The 17,344-nt window shown below is 39.9% G+C and overlaps 1 protein-coding gene across 1 annotated transcript in view; it reads left to right on the forward strand.

Moving 5' to 3' along the window:
• Positions 1-17,344, forward strand: part of PRDM1 (PR/SET domain 1) — a 99,873-nt gene that overhangs the window by 19,443 nt on the left and 63,086 nt on the right. The gene's annotated exons all lie outside the window — the stretch shown is intronic.

A 17,344-nucleotide genomic window follows, 5' to 3' on the forward strand; every position in this document is an offset into this window, starting at 1 on the left:
GTTTTTGGACAAAGCTGTGGGATTGCAGTAATATTTTAGGAATTCTGCTGGACAGACATTTTTCCTTCTTGAAGAAATATTCGTTTTGCATTGCAGTGTTCTTGAATTCAGCTACTCTCTTATGTATCCTCTGATGAATACAGCTCATATCCAATTTGCTCCTGTCCTTTATCTCCTTACTGTGAGAATGTAATCATCCTCTTGCTTTCTTTCAGTCTACATTTTTTTTCTGCAAAGACAAAAACAAAACAAGGGAGAAGCTTTTTTTTCGGGGGGGGGGGGGTGGAGGGGGAGAGTGGAGGGATAAGCATCACAATTTTCTCATTTTTCTTGAGATTTTTCTCTTTTCCCACTTTTCCATTTTTCATGCTGACCTTCCTTCTCACCTTTCCTTTTCCTGTGTTCTCTCTAAAGGGTGGGCTCGCTTCTCCCTTCTCATCTACTCTTTTATTTTTGAAAATAAGAATCATGACTGACTGATTGTTTTTTCCTCTCATCACTTATCTACTTGTCCACACCTGTTTCTTTCACTTTGGTTTCCTTCAAGTTTCAGCATGCATTTTCTCTTGTTCTGCTATTTGCTTTTCGTTTCTCCTCTGTGATTATGCCAGATCCCCTGGTCCCCCCTCTCCTCCTTTCCAAGCTGCTTGCTTCCTCCTGCCCAGCCCCAGCAGAGGACTTTGCAGCTTGGCTGAGCAGCCCCTGCTGCTGCTGCAGTGCTGGGGACAGACTCCTGCCTTTCCTTTCTGCTTCTCCCAGCACAGTGGCATTCAGCTCTAGCGCTAATGTGATTTGCATCGTTTTATTTTGGGGTCAGCCCTTTCAAAAACTAATGCAGGTAGGAAGCACCATAATGACTATGTTGCAATGTTAGGCTTGAACTGCATAAAAGAGGGTCCGCTGACTTACTTTCAGAATGAGTGCGCAGTGTATAAAAATCACAGAGAGGAAAAATGATACTCATGCAGTTAATGTCCCTGTAAACAGAACGAGTGATTCTGTAAACAAATGTGGCAAGCAACTCCCTGAAATGAGGAAAAATGCATGTTTCCTGTAATACTGCTTCATGTTTATACAGGGTGTCTTGTCTTTTTTTGGCTCCACAGAGCAAGCAATACAAAATACTGGAAATTATAGTTAGACTATTGAAGGTTTCCAGCCTTTCGCACTTATGCAAGTGTGAGATTTCCTGTTTCTCATTGTCACCTGACTGCCATGATGGAGGTATTTGGTTCAATTGTTAATTTTATCTAGAAGTTATTTCTTCTTTCTTCCTTTTTTTCCCCCTTCCAACTGCTACAAAACTTTCCTGAAATTTGTTTTACTAATTAGTGTATTCCTCTTGCCTCAGTTACTTTATTTTGTGTTGGAGCTTGGAGGTTCCAGGTGAAATGATGCCTGCCAAAAGTCTCAGTGAAGCCATGCAGTCCTTGTCACACAGCAATGTGAAATAGGTCACAAAGGGCCTTCCTTGGCTGTGATGGGCTAGAAGCAAGTGTCCTCCAAAGACTACAGTCACAGGTGTGCACTGTACATTAGCAGGGGAGTCATTGGAAGGTGGAGGCCTTGCAGGCACCAGCTCATCAAAAAGAGTCAAATGCTGGGGCAAAACAAACTAGCCCCATGGCCAGTGCTGAGCAGATGGATTGGAGGGAGATACAAAGACTGAAATGTTTTTATCTGTAGAGGTGTAGTCTGAAAGGCTGATGTGTGAAGCATGTCACTGTGTTGGGCGAAGAAAATTATGAAGACTTTGTACAATGGAGGTACTTTACATTACTAACTTAAGTAAAATGCAGCAATATAAAAATTATAAACTTCCTTAAAATAAAACTGAAAATACTGAGAGCCTTTGATCAGAATTTACTCAAGCTCGAACTGAAACTCTTACTTGATTTTCCAATGTCACAGTGAAACCAAACACTCATTAAATCACTGTTACAGTATTTAATATCCTTAAGTAGTCTGCAGAAGTTGTTGTTTTCAGAAAATAATTTTACCAAAGTTACATTTGTCATCTGAATTTTGCTAAGTAGGTTAATCAAATTGTAATTTAGTATCTGAACCACAAACACCTTGCAAAGCTCTCTGGTTTCGGGTCTTACATGCTAGTTATTCTATTTCCATCCTGCCTAGCATTGAAATAATATTTTAAAGGTTATAGGTTTTAACTAGAAACCATAGGTGAACGATCTCAAGACATGTAGCACACTTTATATGGTGTCTCCTGCAGACCCTTGTAGTACTTAGACTCAGACTATTTATTCCTGCACCTGTCTCATACAAGCTTTTGGGGAGGCTCCCATGTGTAGACATTTTCATCTTTGCATCCTGATGATGAAGAAACTGAAAATTCCCCTTCTGTTTGGTTTAAAAATGTGCCAACAGACATTGGAAAATTATTATTGTTATTAAAAGGGACAAAATATGAGTGGAAAAAAAAAAAAGCTTCACAGGTCCTCAGCTCATGCAGCACTCCAGTATCACAAATGGTGCAAAATAGATATCAGTGTGTTTCTCATGAATTGTTTTCTGCAGGGTAGAGAGAGTGACTGAGCCTTAGCTGGTGTGCATGGACTGACACAGCTTCCTCTTTCCAAGGTGCTTCCTTGCTGAAGCTGTGATCAAACTGCAAACCTTCTCAGACAGTGCTGGATTAGTGATTGAGGAATGATGCCTGGTGGTGGCAGAGCAGCAGCCACCACAGGAATGTGTACCATGGCAGCTCTGGCTTCTAAGCAGTTGAATCCACATTTTCAGGACATCCCTTCAGAAGTGCGGTTAGTGCATCTCAGTTTGAAAATGTTTAAATAAAACTTTAAAGTAGTTTGGGAAGTTTTGCTCACAGGCTCTGTGAGCACTCCTCATGTGTCCCATCAAAACTCCTGATGAGGAAGGCTCATTAGCATGTGTGCTCTTCTACTGTTGTAAGATCTCTGTGTTCCAGAGAATTCAAATTAAAACTATATTTAATGTGATTATTAAAGCAGACAAGCAGCATCTCAAAATTCAAGCACACAGCTCAGTTGGTAAAATGATTGCACATCAGCAATAAAAAAATTCTTATACAATAAATTTATTTGTCTTTGCTAATCTAAAGAGAAACACATTTGTTCTTCATATAAACAAGCAACTACAGTTACCTTCCTGTTTTGGATTTCATCAGTACATCACACATTTTATTTTTCAAAATCCAATAAAACAGATGGGAAAAATTCTTTGAAACTCATTTAATGAACCCTAATATATATAATTTAAAATGTGGTTTCCCTGTTTCTACAAGCTGTTTGCATGCCATGCTTTACTACTGGTCTAGCATCTCCTAGATGAGGAAAAAGTGATGAATAACAAAGCTGCAGTTTTTCCCAGTGTAGGGGTGACTGCTCAAGCCCAGATTTCTAACAGACCAAAGAGAATTCCTGAGAAGGGATAAGACAACTATTTACTGTGGTAGCCTTTAAGCCTAAATAATAACTCTTCTAATTGCATGCATGGGTCCCAAATCACAGCTTAATAGCAATTCCCAGGAGGATATTTTACATCTCAGATGAAAATAAAATATCAAGATTTTCTTTTAGGTGAGTGATGCATTCAGGTTGTGTCTGCATCCTCTCTTAAAAATTTGGTCTTATGTTCTGACTCTGAGAAAATGGCAAAATTGAAATTGGGATAAGAACAACTTGGCCATGTATTGAGATAATAGATTTTATTTTCACTCATGAAATTTTGAGGCAAGATTGTGAATTAATGTAAATTTTTAAGCCATCAGCAATTTCACAGCACATACAAAAATCACACAAATTTCATTTATAGCTTATCAATTGCAACAGTATCAGGAAGGTATTATATGGACCTGAATTTGTTTGGTGCACTCACAGTAGCACCGAACAACAGCCTCCAACATTAAGGTCATAAAAAAAAGAAGATACACATTTCTCTGTTACTGTTAATTTGATACTGAACTGTGATAGATTTATGAAAGAAGCTATGTGTGGAAATCATTATTTCTAGAAAAGGTACTGCAGGAAATATCTGTGAAATGCTGTGGGGTTAGCACACTCAGGACAAAAGGAAAACCTATAGGTTCAATTGCATATATAAAGCATTATTTTCTTCTTTTTTTTTTTTTTTTTTCCATCTAGATGAATATATTGTGTTTAGATGATAGGAGATATAAGTAAGGCTCCAGTACTGCAGACATTCAGTAGGATTCCCCATGGCAGTAAAGGAAAGGGTACTCATTTGTCAGAGAGATAGTAGGATTCATAACCGAGTGTTTTGTTTGTTGACTTGCTCATAAATGGTTTATTTTGGGCTGATTTTATGTTGGCTGTGTGCAGAGGGCATCCAGCCATGTTCTGAGGCAATTCTGCTTTGTTACATTTGGAAAGAAAATGGGTTGGATTACGTTTTTTTCTCAAATTATTAGCAGGAACAAATGGTGTTTGATTTATCTTGCTTTTCTTTTGCATAATGATTAATGATAGGGCAGTTCCTGAATTAGCTTGGAAATCACACAACTGTTTTGAATTGACCTGATTTCTATATTTGGATAAGTTTCCTTTTCCTGCATGTAAATATCCATAAAAATATGTTGAAAATTTCAGGTCTCACCTAATTATTCCCCTTGTTGTGGCTACTGCTATCTTTATGAGTTTGATTCTCAAACTCTTACGTACCAGTGCTCCACTTGATGGCTTGTTAACACACATTGTTCAAATAAAACCCCTTCCCTTTCATCTGATTTAATGTCATATTCTTCTTGGAGAATCACGGAAATAAGAGTTAGAAAAGTAAACTTGTGCAAATCTGTCACTTGTTTAAGATTTTTCTCTGATTCCTGCCTCTCATCCAATGTTTATTGATTGCCAGTGGTCTGTTAGCTAATAGATGGCCTGCCACCACACCTTATTTAGGTAGAAGGCGTTCTGTGCCTCTGAAGCTCGGGCAGTTAGTCATGTTATCATCATCCACAGAACACTGTTTTTCCTATGGAAAGACTGGTAGCTGCACTGTTTATAAGCTGGCTACTAAGAAGGCGTAAAACCCCATACAGTTCTGACTGTTCCTCTACGTGGAAAGTACAAAATAATTTAAGAACTGTGTTTCTCTTTTTTACTCAGGCAATGTTCCGAGTAAGATTTCAGCAGAATTGCTTTTGTGATGTAGCAAAAAAACCCCCCAAACCTGTCCAAGGACTTCACTGTCTGTTTTCTTTCTCTGTCTTTCTCCTTTTTTACATCTTGCAAGCAGACATTGCCATTACCCAAATTAACCTCTTCTGAGTTTTTCTTTTTTCCCCTGGTATTTGGATCAGGCTTCTCTCTGGGTGGGGCGAAAAGTGAACTCTCCTAACATACAGTACAAATTAGGTCTTTCTAAAAACAAAGACTTCTCTTAAGAATAGCTGTATTTTATTTCTGACAAAAGAAGGGAAAACACAAGTGTGCTCAGTAAATCAAGAAGTCAAATGTGTGTAATCTGATGCCAAGTGTAAACATGTATGGACTTTACAAGGCTTGCCGACACTAGATGCTCTGATTTTCTTTCATTTAAAAAAGTGCTTTTGAGTATTCACAGTAGTGCTTGCAAGAGGCAGTCAAAATCACAGAGTGAACAAGAGCAGGTCCATGCAACAGCTTTTGCTGAATCGAGACACTTTTAGTTTTTTTATGAACACATTATTTTCTGCTTGTACTAACTAATGTAAATGTGGTAAATCTAGCTAGCTGCATATGCAGTGGGACCTTTTGGCCTGGCTTTTTGGCAGAAAGTTTGTTAATTGAATACTATAAAAACCTGCTAAAGAATCAAAATATAGTCCCTCACATATTAGCAAAACAGTTTGATTTCAATGTTAAATACATAACAGCCTGAGGATATTGGGCATAAAGACCACATGAAAACTCTTCCAGCACTGAAGGGCCTGAATTCCTTTCTCTGTCCACAGAAGGAAAAACAGAGTGCAGAAGTTAGTGCTTTAATTAATAAAGATGTTGTCATGTCTTCATTGCTATTCTGACAGGCTGCTGCTGTAACAAATCGTGGAATTACTCCATCTGTGCAGGAGTACTGATGTCAAACTAAAATTTTCAGGCTGCTCAACATTTGCACTGAATGTTTCAAGCTGTGTTAATTAGATATCTGTAAGCACTCTGACACTTGTGTTAGTTGGGTAGATCCCAGAGGTCTACCAAGATTTTTTTCACATAATTTTAATATTGACAGTATTTTTTTAGCTGGGTATTTATTTTAAACATATCTCAAGTGTTTCTGAGCACTAAGAAAAATTGTGTTTGCAGCCAGTGAGTGGGACTTCTGTTCTTCAGCCATATCTGTAATTACACCCCATGACTGGGAGAATGTGTGTTTAATTTTTGCTTCTTCATGCTTTAGATTGCTGGGAAGGGAAGGGAAGGGAAGGGAAGGGAAGGGAAGGGAAGGGAAGGGAAGGGAAGGGAAGGGAAGGGAAGGGAAGGGAAGGGAAGGGAAGGGAAGGGAAGGGAAGGGAAGGGAAGGGAAGGGAAGGGAAGGGAAGGGAAGGGAAGGGAAGGGAAGGGAAGGGAAGGGAAGGGAAGGGAAGGGAAGGGAAGGGAAGGGAAGGGAAGGGAAGGGAAGGGAAGGGAAGGGAAGGTGTGCTGCTATCCGCCTGGCCCATGACATCAAATCTGAGGGACATCTTCCAAAGAAGAGTCTAGAACTTCCTAGATGGATTCATACAGTGCTTTTCATTCCCTCCCATCCTCTGCCAAGTTTTTTCCATGTAAAATAAGAGAACTGGCTCCTCAAAGTCACTTGGATGAATATAAACTCTCGAAAGTGTCACGTAGCCCTTGGAATCATTCCAAAAGAATCCCAGCTTATTTGGAAAAAACTGTTCCTTGAAAGAAATGCACAAACATTGGTCTGGTTCCAAAGCCGTGAAATCAACAGAGAGACTCTCATTACAGAGGGCTTTGGATCTGACTGACCCCTTGGTGGCTATGACCAGAACAATGGTCTGTTACAATAAATAATTTTTGGATTCATGTTTTCCTGATGCCTGCAAAGTTTTGGTAAGAGTAGAAAGAAAAGAACAACCTTCCAGTGAAATCTCCTTCTGTTTTCCAAGCTCTTTGAAACTAGAATTTATGACTGTTATTGTTCTTTTTTGAATGCAGTACCTTTTTATCTCTCTTTTTACAAAAGTTAGAGATATATGTAACCATTTAGAATGAAGAGTGAATTATCCATGCCAAGGACTTGCTTTTAATTTCCTTTTCTGTTTGTTTTTCTTAACTGCTCTGTTCTTTTGATTATATGGATCCATAGGTCATCCTAAGTAGTTTAAATACCTATGAGACAGAAGAGATAGAGCAAACAGCAGGGACTAAAAGAAAATCAAATATAGTCCTAATATTCTCTATCTTGAGTTCTTCAATGTGCTTTTACATAGCAGAAGCTTGAAACTACATATTTGCTAGTGTCATTTGCTTTGCACTCTTTTTTTTTCATCATTTGGGTTTTTTTACCGTTAACAGCAGACACTGCACTTGCTTTGTCAGAAAACCACAACCTTCACTGCTAAATGCAGTGGAGACAAAAGTGTTCGTCTAGAGGTTGGAGAAAGGAGTTTATGTCTTGGGGTATTATGACAAAATATTTTACCTACAAAAAAAGCCAAGAAAAAATTTTAAGCAGTTCAGAGAATATGGGGGGTTTAGATTACCACCTGTAATATTATCAAACCCTAGCTTTCAACAACTGTAAGTCATGTCATGAAGTTGCTTTAAAATCACAGGTTATGAAAATAGTATTTTGGGTTCTGGGCTTGGTGCTAATCTATTTCAGTTTCAGGCTTTTCTTTGTCACCTAGACTAGACAGCTAACCTCTTTCTTTCACAACAACTGAGATTCCCAAAAATCACTTTTTATTTTACGTACAAGGCTTTAAGAAAAACCTATATTGTAAGATTCACATTTGAATTCCAAAGAGCTCACAGCACTGGTCTTGCATGAAGTACAAGCTGAGGATAGATAAGCAGGTTTTCCAAATTTACTCTAATAAATACATTCTGCTCCTCAGATGGTATGGATACATACCATCTCAACATCCTTAAATATTGTGCCCAGAAACACCTAAGGAGCACCTGCTACTCTTAACTGGGCAGAATGGTCTCTACGGTGCCTGCAGCAGCAGAGGGTCTCCATTTCCTCGGTCAGATTGGCAGCTCTGGGTGTGTCTTCTTCTCTCCTTTGTACTGGGAAAGGAGAAAGCAGGGGGCAAGAGGGTGCCAAGTGGCCCTGTCTGTCTCTCTAATTAGCGATGTTAATTAGCTGCCTTTTCCCGGAAGCCATGCAGATCGTAGAGAGGTGACAGTGGTAATAGGTTTTCCTATTGCCAAGTCTGGAAATGTAATAGGTACTGAACCTTTTCATGGGCAACAGTACATCTGAGAAATTGATGCACTGGCACAGAAGAAGCACTGGATGCTCTAGTAGTCTTCACTGACTGACCTGCTGAGATTAAAAGTATGGCTGTATGATCCTGAAGTGTTTCAGAGTGATGAATCAAAGTGCGCTCTTCTTTTAGACTCACGGTGAAGACAGTAATGTTCTGGAAACAGGACCACATTCACAAATAAGCTCTAAAGTCTTCTATCTTAGTCCAAACTTTGGGACTTGTGATAGCAGGATCTCACAAATGGGCTCTGCTTGCTCATTCTGAAGGAACTAAGAAGACAGAAGAAAAAATATGATCCATATTTCTGCTTTTAATCTTGTAAAGGGATGACTGTTTCAAGGATAAAAGAGTTATAGCTGGGGTTGGGATATCTGAGATTGGATGAGGTTTTCTTACTGAGTCCCAAGTGAAGGAGGTTTGTCAGCCCTGTGGAAGACACACAGAGGTGACCTGAATGGTGGGGCCATGCACTCCTTCATCCATCAGTTTTTGTAGCTGGAGCAGGATAGTAACACAGCCCTGTGCCAAGGGCACATACTAATTCCTGATTTTGCTCATTAATGCATTTTAACAGCTCCTTTTTCTGAGTACATGAGGCAAAATGATCAAAAATCCCCCAAGAGGGGGACTGATGTATGAGAAGTAAAAAGCTTCTTAGTAGCCTTTGACTGAGAAAATCCATACTCGACTCCATTTGTGTAAGTTACTGCCTCTGGTTTGGGGAAAAAACAACACATTTGAAGCACTGTGCTTTGGTTTGGTTTGGTTGGTTTTGGCTTGTTGTTTTGTTTTCTTAATTTTTTTTTTTGTTGGGTGGGTGTTTATGCTTTTGGCAAGGCCCTTTTAATGCTGAATGTCTGGAGTCTACATGCTGTCATACACAAAATCTTGTGGATTCTTTAATACCGTGCATTTCTGAAAAGACATAATTATTCACTTTCTAACTTTGAAATGGAATAGTATTGTGTGTGTGTGTGTATGTGTGTGTGTGTGTGTGTGTGTGTGTGTGTAGTCTTCACTAACAGTAAATGTGGAAATAGGGAAGACCTGAGGAGGATAAACAGAGAGTCAAAGTGAATCTCAGAGGAGATAAGTGGTGAAAATGGGTAAACAGAAAACTGCACTTCTGTGGGAAACATGGAGGAGCTAAACCACAAAAGGGAGAGGAAACATCCAAATCTAAACAAGAAATTCAGCAGCAAGTTACAGCAAATGTGATTTTAAAGAACAGAGTGTTCACAACAGACATGCGTCACCGCTGAAGTGTGTGAGCCCTGCTTTCCTGCTTCCCCATCCCCAGTACCTCCACAGAAAGCTCAGCCTCTCCTGTCCACCTTATTTGTTCAGTAGTGGACTTCATAGGATTGATTCAGTTCTCATTAAACTGATTTACTGGGCTCACTGGCTCTGCTCAGCTTCAGTTTATTCCTACTTTGTTTAAAATTCGGGAAGTGCTGGGGGAGGGGACAGGACACTAATGGCCGTTCTCGTGTGAGTGGAGTGGTAGCTGATTTATTGCAAAGGTTATAAAGGAAAAGTATTAAGTGTGTTCCATTCTACTTGGCAAAGCCATCCTGCACAATGTCCAACAAAACCCTGAGAGCGCTGGTTTGTACCAAAAGGAAAAAAAAAAAAGGAAGGAGAGCTCTGTGTGTGTGTGCATGTGTGTGGAAGGGGGATGCTCCACCAAGACGTTCTCTTCTTCTTTGAGAGCATTAATTAAGACTGTAAATCACGAGCAACATGAAACAACTGTATTTGATGGAACATGGACAGTTCTGGAGTTGTGCTGTGCTTGCACCATCAGTTTGAATACCTACACTGAGACACTAATGGGAGAGCAAACTTCAAAGAGAAATTCTGGCATGAAGAAGCAGGCTGCAAGGATCATTACATGGATAAAGTTGTAAAATAGACTCCTCCGTGCAAACTGGGAAGGAGGTGGAATGAAAGTTTGAAAGGTTTATAGGAACTCAGGCTTGTTTTCCTTTCATGCACAAAGTCAGTCCCACATTAATCTGGTAAAATAAAGTTGTGTATTAGTGTTTTGAATAAAAGGGGGGATAGGAGGGTGACAGCAGGAAAAAGAATTGTACTTGAATAATGAAAAACTCTTTAAAGCTAATTTTCCTTTTCTAATTAATAGTTGAGGGAGGTTTTTTGTTACATCACAAGTAGTGGTGGATTGCATTCCCCATACTTAGAGAATTTAAAGCCTAAATTTGTTACAATCACATAGTTTTATCTTCAGCAGAGCATCAGTAATAGAAATTCACCCAGTAATTCCTGCACAGTTGTCATACCCTAAATGAATGTGCTTATATTTAGGAATCCATTTAATCTTGTTTTAAAGGCATTAAGTAACGCAGACAACCCCCTGTGTCAGACTGTTCACTTTATTATTTGTTTAAAATAATATTTTGTCTTTAAAATTTGTTTCTCTTTAATCTAGTTTCTTGCTGTTGTGTCTGTACTGGGCTGCAGTGCAGTGGCTCTGCTGTAGCTGAAATGATTTTCATCCATTGTGGCATATAGTCCATTTGTTCCTCATTTTCATTTGGTGTAAAGGACTGGATGCAAGTAACATCTTGATGAAAAATGGTCTATCCGTAATAGTTAATTCACAAGCAACTTATTTTCTAGCACAACATTTTTATGTAATTATAAGTAGACCTCTGTCCAACTACTTGTCCAGGATTACTCAAAGTTTTTGGTTTGCCAAATGTGGTTTGAGATGCAATTAATAATATGGTAGATTCCAGAATTGCTGATGAGGGTAATTTTCCTTCTTGTAGAATATGATACTGTAATAGAGATGTTCTCTATAGATGCATGAGATGGAAAAAATTGTAAATAATAACTTAGGGGAAAAATTATCTGGAGTTATTTATATTTAGGAATCAGGAGCCCTGTTTGCAGCAATAGCTTCCACGCTTACAACAAAGCCACTTCTTCCACTGATCCTATTAATTTTATGAAGGATAACCCCCTGATGTTGTGATACTATTTTGGAGACTATTCATTAATATAGACACATTAATTCTATATTTACATGTAGTATAAATGCCTATGAAATAAGTAGGGAAAAGGAATTTATTATATTACAGGAATGTGCATGCTAGAGGGTTGATGGAATGAGAATTCGTGTGCCTCAAACCAAAGGTAGCGTTCAGAGTCATTGGACTTGTCATAACTTGCAGAAAGAGACAAATTACCTGTATGCTACTTGGGTTGTAAAGGAAAGTACTTCATGTTCAGCACAGTGTATCCACTATTTGCCACTGTACTGGTACTTCAGAACAGTACCTCTCCTTTCCCTAAGGACAGAAAAAAACACATTAACTGATTTTCTATGGCATTTAAGACAGCATCTTTTTTCTTCATTGGGAAGCAGGATTGTGCTGGCGTAGCCTGCAGTGTCTTTCAGAGGCACTCAGATGGTCTTGGACATGAATAAATGTGTGCTCTTTGCCAAGAGGGGTTGCACCATAGCGTGGTCGTGTTTGGAAAGGCTAACACTTGCATGTCCAAGTGTAAATAAAAGGTGCACAGTCTTGAGCTGTAACTATGCTGGAAAAAGTTCTTGTCAGAAACTCTGAAATACAGTAGACTCTTCTTTTACTTCTCCACTGTTCTCCTGTTCTCTATCAACCAAAAAAAACCAAAAAACCCCAAAAACTCAAAAAAACAAACCTCCCCCAGCACTACAGCATAAATGAACCTTATGTTAATAATTCTTTATAAAGAAATTTATTTCAGTGTTATTATAGAATTTCATACAAAAGGCACAATTTGCCACTGATTTCCATGGACCTGTAAGTGTTTCTTACACCCAGCCAGAGCAGCTGCCTTCAGTTGCTAAGGACATTGTGTGCAGCCACTAGACGAAGTTGTATTTTCTTTACTCCATTGTCTTTGTCTGCTGTGGTTGGTTCAGAATGTCTGTGACTAAATAGGTGTTCACAGGAAAACCATGCATTAAAAACTTCTGGCCTGAAATGATTGGCAGAAGTGAAGGATCTGTCCCAGGCTCTATAGAACAAGCGCACTATAACCTTGGTTCCCTAGTTGTCCTGGTGTATGTAATCAATTCTTTGATCATCTGGGAAGACTCCCCAGCTCAGGGTAGTTTAATTTTCATTCATAGATAATTTCTATGTATGAGAAACAGTCAAACAGTTTTGAATGAGAGCTGATAAAGGGAGGCAGAACCAAGTGAGATGCTTTTCCATTTCTTATTGACATCAGATCAAGACCCAAAGTGTTCCTGGGAAATACACTCCATGCAAATGAGGTCCATGGAGTTACCAGCCAAGTGACACACAGACTGGTGCTGTGTAAATGAATGGGCTTTCTGCCCGTGCTGGCTGAATCTGTGGAAGCAGCAGAACTGAGCAAATGCCCTTCAACACCATTTGCTAGCAAAGTGGCTGCTGTTGCACAGTCTGTACACCCAGGTAAGCGTGCTTTGGGTCTCATCTTGTGCAAGCACATTTACATGGAAGAGAGAACATCCAAACTACATTTCATGGCTGGTGTTTGCCTCCAGCATGGGCAGGAAGCGGGGGTGGCATATTTTTCACCCATCTTCATATGCCAGAGTTTGAGTCAGTTTTCTCACAGCTTCCTTTACAGCCAGCATTTACAACACATTTATCAATCTCTTTCAGACATCAGCAACAGAAAAGTTTACATTTGTTAAGATGGAACAGTTAGCACCAGACTTTTGAAGTGTGTTGAGATTGATGTCTGATGATGCAGAAGGATACACAGTGGGTATGTCAAAAAATGGTGGAGATCGCTCCAGGCTGTTCTTTTTTCCCTGAGGAGACAAAACAGCTTTAACAATCAGTCTCTGAGCTGCTGGGCTAGTGATGCTGGCCTGCTGGGCACAGGAGCCTTGGGTGCTGGATATCTACACTGCACTGGTGGGCTGGATATCTACACTGCACTGGTGGGGAGGGTTGCTAACAGCTGTGGCCTGACTCATCCAGCATTCTTTTGGATGATACCTGGACACAGTTGCTGTAGGTGACTTGCATAACTTTGCTGTGAAGGAGTTTGATGCTGTGACATGTGACGTGGGCCCTCCTGGGTGAGTAGTCTGAAGTGCCACAGGATGGTTGCAGCTGTGTCTGTAGCTGGTGTGTCCCTGCTCCTTGTTTATTAAATGACAGCCACAGTGTTCCCTGGCTCAGAACAGTTAATAAGCCTAAATTGAAACTTGGGGAAGAGTTCCCAGACAGGGTAGTTTACAGCCAGAGTAGTTCCTTAGTCCATTTTGCTCACAGCTGAACAAATCCTTGTGTCTTTATCACTGGGGAAGACTGGGGTGTGGGAAGGTAAATATATCAGCAGGTAGAAAGAGAGAGGTGGCAGCAACTGCTTTAAACCAGCATTGCTGCCAGAAACTTGTTCTTCAAATGACCCCCTGTCGACTTACCTGACAATCCGTGGTCGTTTGAATAGTTCACTATATTGGCTTCAGGGAGCCCCAGAACAAAGACTTTCCTTAAAAAACTCAGACCTTACTCAGATAAAACTCCCACTCATGCCCCAGGGAGTTTTGCATGACGCAGGATTACAGGATGGTGTCTCAGCTTTGTTGTGTGTACTGCCTGTAGCTGCTTTTTACTTCTGTGGATGAATAAAGGCTGTGCCCATTTACAAGAAAACTTGATTTCTGTTTGCTCACAATCAGTTTACTAAAAACTTTATCATCCTCTTTATAAGCTAGAGATGGGGCTTTTGAGGAACTTACAAGTGAGCAGGAAGAGCACCCACCTGAAGGAGGTGCCTTGGGACAATGTGGAGAAGGACAAGGCTTTTAGGATCTTAGCAGGCAGGCAGTGGCATCTGAGATTTTTAATTTGCCCACACTTTCCCAAGGTTTCCGAGGTGAGGAGTTGCTGAGGACTGCTGGTAAACCCAAGCTCAGCTCGTGAGTCTGTTCAGTGTTTGGGGATCCTGAGGTGTTTTTTTCCCCTCCTCCTGTGTGACAGGTATGCTGCATCATGCCTTTAGTTTCTCTGATTCTGTGATTACTCACTGTTATTTCGTGTGAGCAAAGCCAGCAGGTGTTACAATACCTTCCCCGTCAGCATGTCCTGCAGTTTCTGTTTCCTTGGATGAGACAGGAAAGCAGTCACTTCAGGGCCAGAGAACTGGGCCTCATTTCGTCAGCTGGAAGGTGACTAGTTAAAATCTAACTAGCAGTCTCACACCCAGTGCCTGACAGGAACAGTCCCTGAAGACTATTAAGAAAATAAAAATTCCCTGCTCTGTCATATAATGGAAATGAGAATACTTCAACAGCCATCCCCTCTAATCTGTTAGCCAGCCCTTAGCAGCTTACCAAGCCTGTATTTAACCTATTTCCCTAATGGCAATTAAGAAATGTTTTCATTTCCCAGGGAGAGGATTGCCAATGAAATCCCCCTCTCGCCCCAGCCCCCATCCTGTGGCTCCCTTCTCTCCCTCCTCTTCCCCACACCCCAGCCCCTTCTTCCTTAGCCCAAGGCATCCAAAGCATTCCCCGTGTGTTTGGGTAGCATGCAGTGAGGAAGAAATGATTAAGCAGCTGAATGTTTGAAATCCAGCTAAATGCACCGATTATTATCTGCTTAGGGCTTTCTTATCTCGAACTGTGTGGTGCTTAATGGCAGGCCCATTGTTTTCAGCTCAAAGGTATTAATGAAGGAATCAGGGCAGCAGGCTGATGTCATAGGTGGCTGAAAGGTGACTTGTGCACTGATTTCCCTTACTCCACCCCTTCACAAGTCCCTTCCAACTAGTTCAGAAGGAGGGTTAGTATTTTTAGAATGGAGGGGAAAAAAAAACCAGCAAGCAGCCTAGGTTGCATTTGTGTGTCTGGTAAAAGGATTGCAGAGGCTCCTAAATATCCTGCTTAAAAGATGTACTCTCTGAGCTTCTGCTCTACTTTCTCACTTCATAAAGACTCTCAAGTGTTGGCGCAGGTCTCAGCGTGAAAGCGACCAGCTGGCCCTTGTTCACACTTGCCCCAGGCACTGACCAGCCGACCACACTTCATGTCCTGACCTATATCCAAGGTGAGGTTTCCACTTAGTGGTTTCCACAAGAAGAAAGAGCTGTGTAAGTAGCTGCCACCAAGGATGGCTTCTTGAGGTGGATGAAGCCCTCAAGATGATGCACAATTTAAGTGCTTTCGTAGTCAAGTTATCAGCTGTGCTTTTTGTCACTCTTGGGAGTTAAATCCTTTTCTCTTTTTTTTCAAATGTACGTAGGTATTAGATGCAAAGTGGTGTATGTTATGTGAGGAAAGACTCTTCTCTCTGGGCTGAGGTATCCTGAGTGTATTCAGTTTTCTATTACACAACACAAGCAGGGTAAGAGTAAAGATTTAGAATAGATTAGATTTCATTGTCATTGTTTGTATTTTAATCATACACTTATTGCACTAATTCTTTTTGTCACAGATTTAATTTGGTATTCCTTCCTTTTTTGTCATCAACATGAAAAACACTATTATTTCTTTGACTTAAAGTACTGCTCTATGTGGTAGGACTTTGGCATCAGACTCCTGTAAAAATGCTAAAATTTCTTCTAGTTTTTTCTTTTTATGGACCCAGCTAAGAATTCAAGGAAAGATGTGCCACCAGAAGCTGACTTGTGGAGCTTTTGTAATTTTGTGGAAAATAAAAGAAAAAGAGCTTTTAAATAGCAATGTCATAAGGTAGCAAGTAAAGAGTTCTTGTGTCCATACGTATCCAAGCAGGTCTCAGACTAGAATAAAAAATAATGCACTTTCTTTTTTCATTTTAATGAGACAATATTTTTTGTGTAATATGTAAATTAATCAGAATCTTTGTGATTACAGTTATAATGTCTTTGCTGGCACAGGGTTCATAAGATAGGATTTCTGTCTTACCTAGACAAATGAGTGCAGAGCTTAATCCTTTCAAATTTTTGATCGGTTTTGTTTGTTTTTCTCAATTTCAGTTTAGTTTTGCTTTGATGAACGTGCAGTAGCTTTCACTGTTCCCTTGAGTACTTTGTGCCTGTTGAAGGAGCTATCTAAATAGTCCACTAGCAAAGACTAGAAAGTAGAAAGAGAAAGCAGAGAAGAAAGAGTGGCACTGAATACCCATAAATGCATCAAAGCCAGCTGCTGTCTTGAATAAGATTTACTTAACAGGAAACAATCAAACACCAAGACACTCCCTTCAATTTTTTTTTCCAGGGAGAAAAAGAATTGCATAGCACAGATTAACTTTGAGTTGTTTTTTGGTTTTTTTTTTTTTTCATCTTAACTTATTAGTTAATGACTGAGATTGGTTTGTGTAGAGTGTTTTTGGTTTATTTGGGGTTTTTTGGGAAGGGTTGAGTGAACTGACTGGCACTTCCAGTCCTGTCCTCTCACATCCCATCCTGTCCCCCTCCCTGTTTCTGTAGATTCAGCAGTAAAAACCTATTGAAATGTGAGATTACCAAACTGAAGCAATCAGTCTGAAATGATTAAGGAAGATGACTATTCTTTTCTTCAGATGACCAAAAGTCATCTTGTCCAGAGTTCCTTATCTTCAAGGCGCTATTTCACAACAGTTTCTTTCTAAGTATGTATTTCCTGTTAAAATCTGAAGACTTTACATTGTAGGTAAGCTTGTATGTACAAACTATCACCAACAGTTACAAAAATTGGTATCTGTCTTTCTTTTCAAATTGTGTTGATTTTTTAAAAGGAAAAAGTGTTTATTTATTTCTTTAGTAATTTAGGAGATTATGTGTCAAGCCTAGGGTGAAATTTTGTTTGCTGAACTTATCTTAAACCTCAGGAGGGGAGGAAGGGTCCGTTTAAAGGTCAAAGCATTTCAAGGTTTCAATTCAGTGTATTTTTTACTTTTAAAGTTTTCCCTTACCCCA

The sequence above is a fragment of the Ammospiza nelsoni genome, chromosome 3 (assembly GCF_027579445.1).
Source record: "Ammospiza nelsoni isolate bAmmNel1 chromosome 3, bAmmNel1.pri, whole genome shotgun sequence".
Taxonomy (NCBI): domain Eukaryota; kingdom Metazoa; phylum Chordata; class Aves; order Passeriformes; family Passerellidae; genus Ammospiza; species Ammospiza nelsoni.